At 38.4% G+C, this 5,798-nt stretch overlaps 1 pseudogene; it reads right to left on the minus strand.

Annotated features, from left to right (window-relative positions):
- Positions 1-593: 593 nt before the first annotated feature.
- On the minus strand, positions 594-5,332 carry LOC119745583 (annotated as a pseudogene).
- Between the last annotated feature and the right edge of the window lie 466 nt (positions 5,333-5,798).

Here is a 5,798-nt window from a genome sequence, read left to right on the forward strand (position 1 = left end):
GTAGTGTGCACGATTGTAGGATTTTATCGGCACTCCCCTGGGCACTCCCCATTGAATATATGTACAAGAAAAGAAAGATACTTAATTTTTTTTAAGATATTTTAAATTTGGGTTCGATTATTTTTCTTGAGTACTTTCCATTAGCCAATATATCTACTTGGAAACATTGGGATTCTGTAACCAAGAAATTAAGCGTGACACGATGACATAAGCCAGAGGAAAAAAGGGTCAATCTTTCACAGAAGATAATTTGACTGAAACATGTAAATTGTCTCAGATCTACATGTACATGTATTTAATATAAAATTTGCCATTGAAAATACAATTTTATTAAAAGTTCAAACAGTTCATTTCTAACATCACGTTGCCAGAAAACTAGAACATTTATAGAATAGAAAGTCTGATTCATTTTAAAACCCGCATCCACTTTGATAATTTGCCATTGGAAATATAGTTTTTTGAAATATGAAAGAAGTGACTGTTGATTTTTAACCAAGTCACAAAAATCCAAAATTTACAGCACATAAATTCTGATAAGTTTAATAACTATATGGTGTACATGTATTATAAATGACAACACAACTACATGTACATTAAAGTAGGTGAATCATATCCACATCATCTACGTTCATACCAACATCCATGACAGAAAACCTTATCGTATTTGCATAAATAATCTCAACAAGGCAAATTTGCACTTCACTGTAACACACATTGTTTTGATGTTCAAATGTATTTCACTCTCCAAGGTTATACGAAATGACAAAAAACCTTCTAAATTGTATATAAATTCTTTGGAAGATGTGGCAACTTAAAACAAAGGGAATACAAATTCATCTTGATGTTTTATAATTACACATTGCACTCAGATGAATACATGCCTTTCATGATTGCATGTGCTGTCCAAATCTGGTCTCAGATTATCATGATCATGACTAATCCTACACATGCGAGTGTCATTTGACCAACTATTCAAAATGTTCACATTTGATGTTTCCCATTTACCACCAGAAGCAATGAAATACACTTCTTGTATAATCCTAATGACTGCAACTTTCTTAAAAGGTACATGTGATTATTTGCTTCTTGTGCCTTTACTTTCGTTTGAAGCAACAAAATTGCTAAAAGTCTGAAGCAGGGTGCATGACAACTAACCTGTTAAAGGCTGATTGGATAGTATACGATTTAAGAAAACCGAGGAAATACATTCACTTGTTTGGGGTGTCTAGTAACTGGATTCCATTGCTAATGCATAATGTGCCGTGGACACCCTCTTTCAACACCACTCAGTTTTCATCCACACGAAACACAATTTCAGCTGGAATATTTTCAAAGGGTATTTGGTACCACTCCTATCTTGACTTTGAGCAGAGTTTTTGTCATTAAATCAATGCTTCTCCAGGTCATTGCAAATGATGCACATGGCTTTGAGTTAACAGTGTTTCAATTTTATCTGTGAATGTACATTGGTCCAGTAAAATCATACTTTCAGGTACTGTAGTCCAAAAATTTTCACACAAAATTTGAGCCCTGCTAACGAACTCATTGCACACAGCAAGATGTGACAATAGCTTGTAGATTGACAACTAGTCTCTGTGGTTTCAGTAAATATATAAAAAAAACATGTTTACATAATAAAATATGTATATTGCATTATTAATTTAGAGCACAAAATTGCATCATGACAAGTTCCATTTTAAGAGTACCGATTTCAACAATGAATTAATCATTATTTTTTTTTAAATATAACACTGTCTCGTTATTTTGTTACATTTTATTATAATAATGCAATATATTTTATAATGCACTAATCGTCGGTTTCCCTTTTTGGTTTATTGGAACATTTGTTTGTTTATTTGAACAATCCTTTGTACTGATCCAGTGTAACCGCACAAATTTGGACACCATGTATTGGTTCAGTTGAGCTTGCCATTTGGGGTCGAGATGCATGTTGAGAAGATGCCTGGTGATAGATGTCTTGAGATCCTATGAGGAAAAAAATGACCAAAGAATATTCAAAATGAGATGAGCAAAATGGTGGTTAATCTAAACGCAGACTCAAAACGGCAGGCTCTTGCAGGCCATTTAAAGTCTGATACTGGCAAGCGCGTAGAGATTGTCAGATTGACCTATGATGCAGGGTTCAACATTATTTAAATATCTACAAGCGTACTAAATATCAGAATCATGAGGCCCTTGTATGTCCTCATGTACACGTGTCAGGTCAGATCTTCTGTTTAAACGGTGGTCCGACTGTCTGGGGTACTTTCCTCTTCCACGCAATAAATATCTTTACGCAAAGTATGTACATGTGTATCACTAATTTTATTCAGTATTCATAAGATGAATTTTGCGTGGGGTGATGTAAATCAAATTAGGTTTTGCCCTTCACCAACGTATAAACGGTTGGTATAAACAGTCAGTGTGTTACCTCACGAGTGAAAGTTGGAAAAAATCACTCGGGTGGGACTCGAACCCAAACCTCCTTCTTTCTAGTGCAGATGTCTTACCACTCAACCACCGAGCTAAGGGAATCAGTTGGCTGATTTGAATCTGATGTACATAGCAGCAGGTATAGCATTAACTATTCATAAGATGGAATTTTAAGTTGGGGTTATGTAAATCAAGTTAGGTTTTGCCCCTCGCCAACGTTTTTTTTTCCAACTTTCACTCAGGAGGTAACACACTCATACAGTGTTTATACGTCAGTGTTATACGTCGGTTATTTTGATTAGAGATTTATTCAGCATGCAGAGTCCTGTGGTCAAAAGGTTCCTGTGTTTGACTCATGCACGATGTTATGTTGAGTCAATCTTGACAGGGGACACGGTGCTGGTGTTCTTGGGCAAGATACATTACTACAATTGCCTCGATTGAGTACATGTGGGGGGGGGGCTGCAGACCAGATATTGCTGATCTCGAGCTTATAGCAGGAAAGTGTTCTCATGGCCTGATGAACAGGGGTAATAAGTGTGAGCAATCTGAGAGTGTTGTATAAGAGTGCTATATGAACACTGCACTATGATCATCAAATATCTTAACATCAGCACAAGGTGTTGGGCGACAATGCGTTTGAGAGTTCCACCTTAACCTTTTCTTAAGAGGGATTACTGGGCAGTGTTGTAGTAGGACTCGAGTCTAGGACTCGGACTTGAGTTGGACTCTAGTCACATTGGAAAATGACTCGGACTTGACCATAACTCCTCGAACTCGATGACTCGCGACTCGAGTCACGTAATTTCATCAAAAGTAAAAACCTAACGTAGGGATGGGAAAGGATCATTGAGGAATACTGTTTGGATGATAAAACATGGAGGGAAGGGTTGGAGGAAGATTTTTTAGGGATGGGAATTAAAAGAAAACACATTTTGGCTCTAAACAACATGTACAACCACAACTATATACACTGGGATTTACTTAAAAGACAGAATGGAGGATTAAAAAATAATTTTTAAAAAACGATTAGTTCGGTGAACAACTAAGAACAAGTGACTTGTGACTCGGACTCGGACTCGAGGCTTGTGACTCGAGACTTGGACTCGGACTCGACGTTGGTAACTCGACTACAACACTGGTACTTGGTTGACAGAGTCCACTCTACCTACCAGGTAATTCTGAGTTGACCACCCCAGGGTAGACAGGCAAAGGCCCCAAGAGGTGACGACATGAAGCTAGTCCCTCAGCTCAGGATGGCCCTTCATCTGTAAGGCTAGGGTGTTGGAGTTGATGCCTGTACCGTCTGCTGTCTTATTAAGGATCATCTGGATGGACTTCAGAAGGGAACCTGGGCAGGAAAACAAAATTGATGAGATGTAAATTAGCCTTTTTATATATTTGATTTTTGTTTGCCCTTCGCTGACATATTTTGTAAACACTGTGCACTTAGTGTTGTCCGAAGGCTTAGGTGGGACTCAAACTAATGACCTCCTACACAAACAAAGTTGGGTTTAGCGCTGCTTCATCAGACTCCAAACGGTCGAGTGGTTAATGTGTCTGCACTAGGAAGCAGAAGGTTGGGGGTTCGTGTCCACCCAGAAGTAAGCTTGTTGATTTTTTTTCTTGCAAACCCTCGGACAAAACTCAATGTGTACAGTGTTTGTAAAATACTTCAGGGAAGGGCAACAACAAAAATACATATATGAAAAGAAGATCAATAATTATATGGATGAAATCGAATAAGTTGATTCCTACTTTCTAATTCACAATTTTGAATTTCACAACTATCCACATAGATTGAGATGCAGACCAATGCAAATGAGTCTTCACAGATGTTTGTCTTACCTGACTGGATAATTTTACCGAAGAAACTGGCCTTGTTCTCTCCTATCTTTTTGAGTCCTCGATGGGTAATCCCGAATCTGCTCAGTGAATGGACGTAGTTGTAGGCCCAAACAGATCCAGGTAGGTCCTCAAACACTTTATATCTATCATTGAAATATCATCAATACAACATATGATTAGCATTGAAATATTTACATAGAATCAGGGGGGGGGGGGGATGTCAGGGGAAGAAAAGGGGGTTGGGGATTATATTCCCCCCCCCCAAACAAAAATGGACAAACACACTTTCCCCTTCCCAATTGTCACATTCTAGTGAAGGTTTGCAGTTTGCAGTTTGCAGTAACACCATGTAGGCATGCCGAGTCTCTTTTGGGCAGAACCACACATCTTCCCAAAAAAGACTTCTACATGGTGGTACCGCAAACCTTTACTAAACCATGCCACCACGTAGTTAGACCAAGTAGTTAGCCCTTGTAAATTGTCTTGCAAAGATGTTCCATCAACACAACTGAGAATATGACAACATCAACTTGATCGTCAGGCAAGGCAGAGACTGATTTCAAATGACAACACCCCAGAAAGTGAAGAAGAAACTCTGATCAGATGACAACCAACATTTGCCCAGGAAAGAAAAAAAAGGCAACTGATGAACAGAAATCAAATTGTGATTTGTGAATAAAACTTCCGTTTGACATCATTCCTTATCAGATCAAATTGAATATCAAACAGAAGGGAAGTACAGAATTGTTGTATGGGTAAATAAATCAACATCCAGGGGAAGAACACAATTCATTTGGGGAAAAAAATAACAAGGATTGATAGAAAGAAAATCTCCTCTTTTTTTGCTGTTGTTTACATCTACATATACCTTTGTACAAAGTAATATTAGTGCTTAAAGATGATTTGAGTGAATGTTACTTTCCGTCTTCAGTAACATGACCAAATTGAAACCAACTACATGTACCAACTACCTGCTCCTCCTTCCAATCACATCCATATACTGTCACTATCCCCAAAGGCATTTTCAGGATGTATTCATCAAGTTTATTCCCACGTGACCGTTTGAACCAACTACAGGATGAGTCAAAAAGAAAGTGACCGAATTTGAAAAAAATGTTTAAATATTTGGCTCGTTTCTATCTTAATAAAAAAAGAAGATAAAGTACATCTAATCAGACTTGTATGACTCGTGACTCGGACTCGAGTCCGACTCGAGTCACATTTTAATGACTCGGACTGGGACTCGAGTCACTTTGACTTACGACTCGGACTCAGACTCGGGGCTACGGACTCGGACTTGGACTTGAACTGACTTGTGACTCGACGGAAATTACCGCACTGCACACGCGCACATACCGGTATATAATTCGATCGTTTTCTTTACTGTGCAATACATGTACAGGGCGCTCGATGTGGTGCGTGCGTGGCCGTGGCCGGTTACCGATATACAATGTACATGTATTGACTTATAGAAATCAATGTACTGAAACTTGTACCCTGCCATCAACACGCAATAC

Source organism: Patiria miniata, unplaced genomic scaffold, assembly GCF_015706575.1.
Source record: "Patiria miniata isolate m_02_andy unplaced genomic scaffold, ASM1570657v1 HiC_scaffold_7, whole genome shotgun sequence".
Lineage (NCBI taxonomy): Eukaryota > Metazoa > Echinodermata > Asteroidea > Valvatida > Asterinidae > Patiria > Patiria miniata.